The 13,552-nt window shown below is 33.3% G+C and overlaps 1 long non-coding RNA gene across 1 annotated transcript in view; it reads right to left on the bottom strand.

Moving 5' to 3' along the window:
* The window catches only part of LOC139993505 (uncharacterized), a 33,333-nt gene extending 25,930 nt beyond the window's left edge, over positions 1 to 7,403 (bottom strand). The window contains exons 1-3 of the long non-coding RNA XR_011801394.1: positions 7,316 to 7,403; positions 6,980 to 7,081; positions 4,296 to 4,407 (exon numbers count right to left, since the gene is read on the bottom strand). This is a non-coding gene — a long non-coding RNA (uncharacterized lncRNA). The remainder of the gene's footprint in view (positions 1 to 4,295; positions 4,408 to 6,979; positions 7,082 to 7,315) is intronic.
* Positions 7,404 to 13,552: the final 6,149 nt, after the last annotated feature.

Raw genomic sequence — 13,552 nt, forward strand, 5'->3', positions numbered from 1 at the left:
CAAGCCACATCGAGTCCGATTTTACAAGAGCCTCCGGAAGAAAACTTGATGGACCAAGTTCAATCTAAGAAGGGGGGAATGTCACGGATCGAGTTCTGCTTGCCATTTGTTGCGTCAAATGCGATGGTCCTTGCGAGGTCCCTCGCGGTCTGGTTGCCAAAGCCTACACATTGTTACACTGACCCGCAACAAAGGAAACACCTAAGGAAACACCATAAACCGAATTTTTTAGCTTCATCCCTTTTCATATAAGTATTTTCGGTTTACGGATGGTCCTTATGTTTTTTGCACGCCCTTACCAATTACGGAGAAAGCGGGTGTTTAGTGAAATAGTGGGTTTTTCTCATGAACAAGGATGCCCATAAGCCACATCTGCAAGAGACTTTTTCTTCATAGTTTTATTTATTAACCAATGGACATCGCGGATCGTTACCCTCACTTTTCTACCGAAAAGTGCGAACGACGAATCCGCGTTCTTAGTTCAAAAGGGCACACCCACACCGAGCTTTCCTCCTTGATGGTACGAGACGGGTCTGGGACAGTTCATGTAATCTTCTTGTAGTAAAAACTTAACTGTGTTACCAATAAATGCAGTCATTTTACTGAGTTAACTAGTTATCATTTAAAATTTACGCGACAATATCGCCGACTTACTTTGCGTTTCTCTCGTTTTACTTTATCGTCTACTTAACACGACCGCATTGGAAAAGCGCTCGTACCGGAGAATGCCTGGTGTACACGATGGGAACGGTCGTAAACATGGAGAGCCGAAGACCGGAACAGACCCGGACGTGGGGAAGAAGGAAGAACCGTCCACCTCGAGGAACCTGAAAGGAACATATGTGAGAAGACTGTGCCAGACGTCCTGTAAGGCCAGGGCGGTCGGCGCTGAGCTTCAGTAGCGTACAATCGCCGCCTTCGGGGCTCCAGATAGCAGCCGAGAGATAGAGATACAAAGAGAGAGAGAGAGAGAGAGAGAGAGAGAGAGATAGTGAGAAGGAGGAAAAAGAGAGGGAGAACGCACGCCTGAGGGAGAGGGTGTGTTACCTCGAGAATGAAGTCGGTCGATCAGGGGATGATCAGGAGCGGCAGACCAAGGAGAAAAAAGGAGAGAGAGCAGAGGCTTAGAAAATGCTCAATGAAGCAAAAGGAACAACTTCGGTGGAGAGCAACAAGAGCATTAACAATATGATACCCGGGACCCCAACGGCTATCGTGAGCTACTTTTCATAATTTTCATTAAAGTAAGTATGTATACAATACTTCCTTTGATACAGAAAAGTATTGTTTATATGAATATTAATTACGCACCATTATTAGATACATAATATTATTTCTAATAAAAAATATTAGCAACATTACAATGTCTAAAATATTATTCATGATTGAAATGTTTCAACATTATTAAAATTTTTATTGGAAAAGTAAAATTATAATGTAATTTTAGAAGTTACAAAGGCTTTTAATACTGAAATATTATGTAACATTTATTAGGAATTAAATATAAAATAACAATAATATAATCATAATAATCATGTAAGACAAACATTGATCTCTACTATCATTATCGTGCTGCCGCATTTCAATCAATTATGGAGTAAATAATGTACTCGGACGGACACGAAAATAAGAGCCACGAATCTTATTACTGAGCATTCTTCAGTGAGTCGTCAAATTATTCTTGGTTAAGTTCCGTACGTGCATTCTGTATTCTTAACAATTCAACACTCCGTCGGTTTTGCAGAAAGTTGCTATTTAATTCCAAATCCTACTATAGGTCTTTCTTACCCTTGTTAGGGTAGAATTCATCTAAAATTGTAGTCAATTTTGCAAATAAAACATTTGCCTTGATTTCAAGCAGATCGTGAACATTTTGTACGCTAAAGGATTCTAATAACCCGGCAATTAAATTAAATTAAATTAAATGAAAAATTACGCTAATATTAAAATTAAATAAGACTTAATTTTGAAGTTAAATTTTTTACACAGATGGTCATATCAAAATAATAAAAAATGGTTTGGTTAAAATTAGTATACTCGTATAATGCGCTATACGACGGAGAAATATAATTGGATATATTTTTATTCTGAACATGTCGTAACGGCGAAGGTGTACCAGGAAATCTAGTAACTTATTTTGATGCTTGAAAAAATATAACGGAATACCATAAGGCGTGGACAGCAAGAGAGATATTGCAAGACTTTTGAAAACAAAATTATATCGCGAGGATTGTAGCTATCAAGATCATCGGATTCAACATTTGCGGATTCCTTTCTTTGGAGGATGCTGAATGACGAAGTGTTCAAGATGAAGCCGTAGACCATCAATGAGATGAAGAAGAACATTGAAAGTTAGATATCAGATACAACTGAAGAAATGTTAGCAAGTATCTCAAAAAATATGATAAACGGAATTTACAAATATATAAATGAAAAAGATGTTTTCAATTTGGTGTAAAACTATTTTTTGCAGTGGTATTAAATAATCGTATCCCATCAAGCCCACTAAACATTAAAACAATTATAACGAAGAATTTTTGGTTCTATCATTAAATGCAAGAAATATGAGTGCATCCGCTTCCTCAATTTGATGCATTGTCTATGACAATGTAAAAAAGAAGGTAAAGGTGGACATTTCTTTTTACTCGTAAACAGATAAGAATTTATCCACTACAATTTATGTGTGTATTATATACAGACTGATTCATGCAATCATAGCGAAACAAATTTTTTAAAATTAATGTTGGATAAAAATGTTACGGAAAAGAGATGACTGGATTTAAACAAACTAAGTACATGAAGAGGGTATATGGCTAAAAAGTCTGAAGGTCATGCTCAACAAAAAACCACTTCTTGGTAGATTGCACCTGGGTATTGGTATCCAATAGACTGAATCGTACACAAATTAGATGAAGATTGTTGAAAAATTTCGTATATCAGATTGTTACCATTTTCAACAGGATTGTATAAAATACTGCATGCTATGATAATATTCCTGCAATTTTCCGATATCAAACCCGATAGTGCATGAGGAAATATTCATGGCAATTTTTATTCACAGATAAGTTAACGTTAGTTTCATACAACCCCAAACCTCGAAAATCTGTAATTCTACTTTCCACACTACTCCACGAACATAATATTTCTTCAACACGGGAGAACTTCGATTCGGATATGATCCATTTTTATAATTCAGCAAAAAGTGAAGTTGATATTTTAGATAGAATAGTTCGAAAATATTCTTGCAGATGTTGCACCCGCTGTTAGTCATTATCGGTGTTTATGCATTATGTAGACATTACTGCATATAATGCATTTGCAAATGAAAAGAAAGTTCTCCTTAGAAAAATTAGCAAAAAAATAATTTGTGACAGATGCAGCGACATATGAGTCATAGGACGAAGTGAAGCGAGAGCGTCTCATGTTGTGTTGTGTCTCGGAACACGGACACCGCCTCGACATACGAAAATAGCGCAAGATTATCTCCAGGCAAAAACAATGTCGCCGTTGAGGGCAACCGTCGTTTCAAGTCAAATTTGAATCTTTCGACTCCCCCCGACCAGTATAAATAAGCGGACACGATCGCGAGCGTAATCAATTATCAATAATCAATTGTTGAACGATTATCGCGTACATACCGACTATCTACGAATTATCATTATTAGTGAGTTATTATCAAGTTATCCGCGAGCGGCCTATTCTATTTGTTGAACACTTTGTACGAACGTCTATCGACGGTATCGATCTTACTTCAATTATTTATTCTAAATATATTTGACGGTTGCAGTAGCAATCATTCTCATCATTTCGTAATACCGATCCATACATCATCCGCCACATATTTTTAATGCGGCGAGTATCGTGTGACAAACGAAATGTCACAGACGAAATCCGACTAAACAAAGTGATAAGATAGAGAGATTCCAAGCGCCTTAGCATGAGTGACCATCGGGGTAACATCCGGTCACTCTATCCGTTCTCAGAAATATATGATCGAAGAGTTTTCCCACTCCCACGAATAAAAGAATTTAAATACTCCCCCTAAAATCATCCAAGTCAGTCTTGAACAGTCACGCCTACAGCTCGGAAGTGTATTGCAAACAACGAAAAAAAATAAAGTTTCTTTTTTCTTAAATTTCTTTTTTATTTTACGTGACAACCGCATCGAGCGTTATCAATTTGTGATTCATTTGTAAAGATGCACAGACATATATGATTTAATAGATACGTACGGATAAAAAAGGGAAAGCATGATTACATACATTCTGTAAAAAATATAATAAAATGGGACTCACCATATCAACATAAGAGAAGATGGAGGATGATATGCTTCAGTATGGAATATATTTACTTGGACGTTGCAAATTTCATGCACAAATTTTAGGAGACCCAAAGACTTTGGAAGACCTGAAAAATTAAAAAATATGAAAAAATCTAAGTGAAAATATCATAATTGTAGCATAATTATTTTGTAAAAGGATAATATTAAATAAATCATATGTATATATTATTATACTGTTATATATTGTATTACATTATAAAATTAAGTTAAAATGTTACAATACTGTATCATTATTTCCTTGCATTTCATCAACTGTTTTTAAATAAGAGAATTTTAACAAAAACAAATAACATACAGCACTAAAATGAAAAAAATTTTTTATAGTATATTTTATTTATAAGTTATAAATGAATTTATAATTATAATTTTCAGGATTCCATAAAATATTCGCAGGATCTATCTTATTTTACTTGCTACAAATTTAAAATGGAATTTTATCTAAGGTGCATGCTTTAAGCAAATCCTTTCGTTAGTCATTGATCAATGAAATCTACCCTGTTCTTAAAATATGAATGACGACAGAAGAACTCATTTGAAAATATCAAAATATAATTCTGAAGGCACAGACAGAGCGGGATTTCCTGTGTTTAATTGTGTGGCAACTCTGGCAAGAACAGGGTACTATCAATTGATCTTCTCGGAAAAGGGATTGCATACAATTATAGTCGAACTTCATTTAGATCGGTTCGTTTAATTATCTAACAATCCATTAAACATAGATGCTTCATATGTTCTGGATGACTAAAATATAATATTTATCTTCATATAGTTCTTCACAAAGCAAAGGTTTCTCAAATTAACAAATACGTGGATTATATTATAAATTACGACAAAAAAGTAAAAGAGCCAACAAAACTTCAATATTTCAATTTTCAATGCTTATTTATTAGTTGTGAATACTATTAATAGGTCTAACAAATAAAGGTTGGCTTTTAACACGTATTAAAGCGCCAAAAAACTGTCTTTTTAACATTACGGATATTAGAGGCGTACTAATATGGAGAAGTCACAGTCGATGGATCATCGATTTTAATGAAATTTGTTCCGATGAATCTAAGAAAATATTCTCCCGTTTTTGTAAATATTCATTACCTGGAGAGATATTGAATATAATCAGTCCATATTATAGAAACAATAAAATCCTTTTAATTCTGAATTCATGAGGCGAACGGACAGATGTTGTTCACTTTAATGGCAATTTTACAGATGTCAATGGAAATTGTACACTAACGTTAGATATTATACCGCAACATTATACTCCTTATCGTGAACCCTATGACGTTTATTTTTTTTTTTCTTTTTTTTTGCCATATAAAAGGTTTTATAAAAAAAATTATAAAATTCTTTCAAATACATAACTGTAGCTTTACAAACTGGCCACGAATTATCAACCAATAAGACGCAATAAAGATACATTCTGTGATTCGCCACCAGCTGTATGCACCAATTTTTACAGATATGATATTCTTGATACATGAGAAATTTAATATTCAGTACATCAATTTTTCTTAATATTGACCAAGTATGAGATAGCCTAGATAATGTGAAAAGAGCAGAGTGCTTTTCAAGCAAATAGTTCATGATATCACATTTATCAATTTCATTATAAGCAATTATATTTGTAAATAACTTGTGCATTAAACGTTTTAAAAATGACTTGCTACTTTCAGTTTCTATAATAAAGTAATATACACTATAAATCATAATTCTGGAAAATATTTATGAATAACAAATGGATACTCAGTCATATCATTATAATCAATTATATTTATGAATAACTTATAAATTAATCGTTTTCGAAGTAGTTATGGAAAATTAATGTTACTTTTTAAATATTCAGATTTACTGAACGTTATGTATCATGTAGATGACATAGAAGCCCAATTATTAATTGTTACAGGTTAGTATTAAAGTATTGAATAAAAATTTTATAACATTTATGTAACATTTATATATTATATGTGCAATTCTTATTATAGAGTGAAACATTTCAAATTATAATGGTAAAAAATTCAAGAGACACTGTAGGTACAATATATGTATATACTTGACTCAAGGTTGTATCGTAACAAGAAGTATGTAAACGCTCATTGTTAGAGATATGCGATGTTTACACTGAATGACCGGAACGACTGTTACATGTTCGATAAATTCGGTTTATTTCAAGAACTACTCCTGTAACTCTGTATAAGACATCAGAATTATTTCTTCGCTATTTTTTTATAATATTTAAAGATTATTATACATACAATGCAGAGTAACACAATTATCAATTATTATTAAGTATTTCATAAATATTTGTAATTTTTTAGCGAAGTACCCTCTTTATAATTTTCTTATAATTCTATAATAATTCTTTTCAGAATTCTCTATCCTTTTACATTCTTTTGCCTTATGTTATTCAAAGTAGAAATTATAATTCTTGTTATATATATATATATATATTCATGCGTGATAAATTGACAAGGTAGATTCTTTTTTAAATAGGTAAATACACTTGTGCATTTCTTTTCATGGAATTTTTCATGTAACTTATAATTTTTCTTTTAGATAAAGAAAGAAAGAAGAACGAAAAAGCTATAAAAGGAGTCTATATGGTAAATAAATATTTAATTCATAGAAGCAAAGAATATTTACCTTTGTAATATACAATGCTGGTCTCCTATTTTGTCGTTATTTATTGTAATAAATAGATTTTGTGAAACAACAATGGCATCTGTCCATAATGGTTTGAGTCGTCTGAAAAATGCATACTTTTATTAATACTAATATACTTATTATATATTAATACTAATATACTTATTAATACTATTATTAATACTAATACTAATAATAATAATAATATTAAAAGTAATGTAAGAAATATGATATATTATAAATATTATATTTATTGTGCGATATAATAATACATATTACAACGGAAAATGGAGAAACACTACTGGAAGAGAAAAGTAAGTTACAGTGATATCTTACCAGCAAGTCCTGCTAAAGAACGACTCGCGCAAATATCGAGTCAACCGTTATGACTATTAATGAGATCGAGATCGACTAACATTACCGTCTAGGCTCCTATTCCATTGCGCAGGTTTGTTACGTGCGCAATAGTATCCAATAGCAAAGTAGCTTTAGAGGAAAACAACGGTTCTAAAAATTATTTTGGCTTATTTCTATTCGAATTTTTTAAATAAAACGTGATATAAACAAAGAATAATTTTAATTAATTTTTAGAGGATAATACGAATTTTAATATATCTTTTGAACTTCTTATTCAGTTAAATGCATGAATATATTGCCAACTTAAGAAATTCTAAAGATACTATATACAAATGAAACGCTTCTGTGTAAAATAATACACATTTGAACAGACACACGAATAGTGGTTACGTAATTAAACCATAAAAATTAAGTTATTTAAATAAATTTATTGCAGAAAATGGATAGGTAGGGGAATTTTTCAATAAATGCCTCATAATTTCGTAAAGCGTGCCCTAGAGTCCTCTCCAAATTATTATAAAATCCTCAATTTATTAAAACTTATAAAGTATATGATTTAAAACGAATTATAAGTAACAGAAAATCTGATTCCTTAATTTCAACAAAATAACAAGAATTCTTAAGCGAAATTTGTTTATTCTTCTTGCAGTCATTCTATTAATTTTAATTTTCATCACTTTCATTGTTTATTCTATTTTATCATATATTTTGTTATTATCATATCTCTCAACATTTCCTAACAGATGTAAAAGATGTATTTCTCGGTATTTCTCAGTAACTTTTATTTAGTTTGAAGGATTATGAATTGGAGTTATTTTTCACAGAATATTACTATTTTCTACAACACAGGAAAGAAATAAAAATTTTAAATAATCAAGATTTATTATGTGTTTATATTTCGCTTGTATTATTTATTTAAAATTATTTTTACTAGTACCACAATTGTATATGTATTTGATAGTAAACGGAAAATAACGTCTTTTAAAATTTGTATTCGATTTGTATTTGAATCGTTTATAAGTTTCCAATAACCTTTGGAGAGTAGAAAAAGTCTACAAAAAAACTCCAACAAACCACACATATACAGCTTCGTTTTTTCCATGAGGTTTTCTTTCTTTTTCTCGTCGTCCTTTTGTCATTAACATTAATGTTTACATTACCTGTTTCTTTCGGGCAATGTTTTGCGAATGTACGAAAATAACTTTTAACAACTTTTTAACAACGTCGCCGCCGTTGATTAATTTATATAAATATAATTCGTTTATTGACAATTATTTAAGATCTAATATTTATGAATCGAACAACGTATGAAATATTTCTTCATCCAAAGTTTCCTCCATCCAAATTCGTCTGTACGTTTTTGTTTTCTTCAACATGCTCTTAGTTATTTGCAATTATTACGTTATCGCCGTATCGACAGTCTTCTTTGTGTTTATTTAAAGCAGGAAGATAGTCGAAAATATCCTGCTAGTTTCGAAGTGCCCTCTTCGTTTACCTTAACCTTCTCTTTAACACTTCATTTACTTTTGCTTCAAAGCTTCTACTTCACCTACGTGTAGTAAACAATAGATTTTATTTGTAGAAACGTGTAACAAAGAATTGAAGATATTTAATCGAACTAAAATTAATTTTAACTTTCATGAAATGTTATAAAATTCGTAATAATTTTTATGCAATTGTATCAATCTATCGTTATTACGATACAATGTTACAATACTGTTTTCGAATTAAATTGCAACGATATGTAGCGGCAGACGAGCTAGAGGACAAATCAAGCCACGTGTGGTCTTGCCTCGGAGTATCAATATCGTAGGGCACACATACTGTAATAATAACTAAACTCCGGACAGAAACAATGTCACTGTTACGTGGAACCGTCTAACAAAGGCGATTGGAAATTTACTGACACCTCCTCGACCAGTACAAATAAACGAACGTGATCGTAACATGACGAGTTTCATCAGTCTCAGTCACGTGCGATCTCAATAGCGAGTTATACACAGTCTTAGCGACTCAGTACCGAGTGTTTTAGCGAACATTCTTTGTATCTATTTATTATTTCAAAATGCACTCAACGATTTTAACCAAGAGTTATCTCGTCATTTAAAATCACACGATCAATCATTCCTCCACAGATAAAAAGGGAGTGAAAGAAATATGTAGTCTTTTACAGTTATGACAACTTCTATCGGCAGAAGGCTTTCGCAGCCCTCTTTCCAAACTAGACTGTTACCATTGCTATTATGTATTTTCGTCACTCGATAAATTAATCATAGATTCGATGATTATATTATACATACATACATACATATATATATTTATATATAATTAGAATATGCTACGCACTAATACAAATAAGTATTTTTGACGCATTGTTAATTGTAATTGTAATAGTACAACAGTAAAAAAAACACAGTTAGTTAAATCTTTTGTACAGATTTTTTACTTATTTGTTTATTAAAATTAAAATTGGAATCTATAAAGTTGAAAAGAGAACATCTATTAAGCCCCGCAATTTAGTTCTATATAGAGCTGCTAATGTTTGCTAATGACCTTATTACAATTTATTTCTACGACAAAAGTCTGGAATAGAAAAATTTTGTTCCGGTTTACGTAAATTTACATTTTTGTTATATCGACATGTTGTTTTACAACATAATTTATATAAATTTAATGGCTTTGTAATCCCAACATAAATTTCTGTTGATAATAACTTCGAAACTCGCATTATAATCAAATATAAATCATTTAAAATCGGCAGTTTACGAGATACGAATACTCTTGTGACTCACTGTGTGTGAGGACACAAAGTTAGGAAAGTTCTCTCTTGAGCAAAGAGGACCTTTGTTTAAAAAATTGCTCCTTTGTTTAAAAAATTATATTTCGTATTTTAACGGCTTCAAGTCGAAGGTATAACTTAATCATTTTTCATCTTTCTACAAAATTGTTGTTACCTGTATTATCATATTCCTCATACTAGCTTGCACATTCTATTAGAACTAATAAACTGTATTATGTGTATTTCCTTTCATGAATAACAATAGACGAATGAGGATTAAACGAAAACGAGAGGATTAAATCGATACGGTTATATTATCTTATAAAAATTGTGGATATAAATGAAATTGAAATTGAGGAGTCGGGTGCTTAATGTGCCATGTAAATATGTGCTATAAACGGTGAATATATGTTTATTAATAATAAAATAAAAGCATTATGAACATTATTTATTTCCCTAAAATAATAGTAATAAGTGTAATTATTTAAAGTAATTATTTCTGCTGTTTTTCTGCTGCCCGATTATACTGCGCAGAGTCTGTTATATTTCTGCTACCAATCTGCTGTCAGATTAGGTTTGCAGGATTTGCGAAACCCAAGTCTAATGTGGAAATAGGATGTTACCAGTGTAGGTACACCCTTCCTCCCCGTTAATGATACGTTTGACTTTGAATGAGAAATATTTAGTCTAAACCTGTATCAAGACTCGTAATAAATATCCTGCCATACGTAGATGAGTCATGCGTCGAAACAAAGCGTCGCGTCGCGTAGCGTCGTTTCTCACAGAAAGAAGATTATGACTCGTATGACCCACCGGTGACGCACGCCGGCGTCAACGTGTTAAGTATAGTAACTTCATCATCTGATATATAGAATTACACATATATTACCTTATCAATCGTTACTTTCTATCCGTTTAACATATAAATATATTTATAATGTTGCATTTATGTGTTACATACAATATTGTACTTAATATAATATTTATAATATAATACTGAATATATAGTTTATGATATTATTGTAACCGTTTAAAGAAATTCAATCAAGTTCATTAGATTCAGTTAAATTTGTACTATATAATTATCATATAGGATGTTTCTATAGTTAATATGAAATATATATATCGAATGTTTGATCTTTACTATAAATCGACCAATTTATTAATGACAGCGTTATACATTATACAGGTAATAGATAGATTATAAAAGTAAAAGAATATACTCGAAGATACAAGGAGAGATATACAGTTTAAAAAAGAAAAAAGCACGCACATTCCCATGACTTCTCAAGCTAATGAATCATGATCCTTTACGAATCAAACTTGCAGCCTAATTTGATAGAGGCAGTGCAAATAATTTCGGCTAAGCCTATTCTAGCCTTGTCCGAGAGCAAAGCTGTGACATTCTCCGACGTTCTCTGACGTATAATCGCGAAGAGGGTGAAGTGCTTGGTGGGGCGGTTTGTGCTAGAGTTTGTCGAGGTTGATTAAAAGTGGTGGAAAAGATTCATCCTCCATATATAAGAACCCACTCTTTTGTATATATCTTCTTTCATTAATTTCATTGCATTTTCCTTTTTATTTAGAATAGTAATCATTCAATCAGTTATTAAATCAGTTTCGTGTTGTGATTTAGTTTAAATGTCAAATAGACTTCTTTCTAAATTATGTGTTATATGGTTAATTAATGTATCCATTTCCTCCCCATAACAGGATTTCACACGTGTAGTGTTCCACGTTGTATGCGGGTTATGGGGAACAAGTTTCATTCCGTACCATTAGAAATGACGTACAGCAACAGGACAAATCTTAACCAATAAAGTTTATAACACGATTATAAAGAATCGGTCTTGGAAATTTTATTTCCTCAAACTCGATAGCCGAAGAGTAATATAGAAATGTGCAAGCGTACAAGTTGGCCGAGTTTCTAACCTGAAAAGAATCTCGCGACCTTTTGGAAAACCTAAGACCTCGTGTCGATTCAGGTATCACTGCACTCCTCAAGACAATGCGTGTCGAGGACGCGTGCAGGAGTGACCCTAACGTCCGGAGTGTTACGTCCGGAGGATTGTTACTTCCGGTGACTCTCTATACAAACCAGGCCACACGTCGCGGGCAAGATGGCAGCCAGATGTCTACACACTCTTACTACGGGAAGATACGAGAAAATTAGTTTTTCTCATATCCGGTGTCTCCCGCTAGCAACTTTCTCTTGGAGGCGGTTAGGACTTTTCCTTGCCACTAACTTTTTTCTTATCCAATCAGAAGCAATTACCGTTCCGTGAGCTAGACACACCCATCACTAGTTTTCCTCCGCCACAGCATCGTCGCCGAACTTCACTGATTTTTCATCTTTAGAACACTCAACATCTCTTGACCGGGTTTCCACCCTTAGATCAGTCACCTACTTAACTTATATATATACGCACCAGCGTAACTATCTTATCTACAAAATTGTTGGAATAACGTGTGAATTGTAACCTGTTATCTCAGTGTTATACTTAATTTAACCATTTCTATTATCCTAACCGAAATAGGGAATTGATCATTTCGTGGCGTAAATTGTCTAATCATAATAGGAATTTACGACTCCCGTTGACGTGCTTCCTCACGACCGCGTCTCCCCGCAAGTGGTCGAAACAGAGGATTAATTTTTGATAGCAACTAATCGGTGTGCATCATGATCACATAAAGAGAATTGGGTCATTATAAAACAGACAATCGAGAAACTTTCTTGAGATTCTTCAAATTCTTCAAAACGTTCTTCAACCGAATCACAATAATCGTACAATGACACACAGCCCAACGCATTTCAGTTTTAGTTTCACGTTCGGTTTAGATCAGTTATTAAAATGAAATAGTTTGTTAATTCCGTCCCTCATCCAAAACATCATCCCTATCTCTATCCAAAATATTTTTAACGTGAGTCGTCGTATCGATATAAACCGTAAACAAGACCTACGATTTTCGCTGACCAAGTCATAATGGTAAATCGTTTCGCTGGAGATCCCATCCGGTGCGACGCGGGCAGTTCCACGTCTGCGCATACCGGGCATTTAGGTACTCGCGCCAGTCAGTCCCTTGCACGATGCCCTTCCATGCCGCACCGGTAGCAACGATCCGACCGGTCAACGGCTGACGGGCAATCCCGGCGCACGTGGCCCGTCTCCGGGCACTTGTAGCAAGTAGTTTAGCGTATAGGGCCTGACCATTGGTCGGCCGTGCCATACCTCGAGTGGAAAATCATACTGGCAACGCAATCATGATGTTGTTTGATTTTTTGCCTACTTTCCAGCGTACCCTGCCCAGGGAACGGCACGCTGATGGTCGGCGCGCGACTTGGAAAAACCCTGCCCTCACCTTGCGGGTCATTGGACAAGTTGAACCTATCCTTTCGAGCGACAGCTTGCTTAACTGGCGCCTCGCGATGCACACGT

The sequence above is a fragment of the Bombus fervidus genome, chromosome 13 (assembly GCF_041682495.2).
Source record: "Bombus fervidus isolate BK054 chromosome 13, iyBomFerv1, whole genome shotgun sequence".
Lineage (NCBI taxonomy): Eukaryota > Metazoa > Arthropoda > Insecta > Hymenoptera > Apidae > Bombus > Bombus fervidus.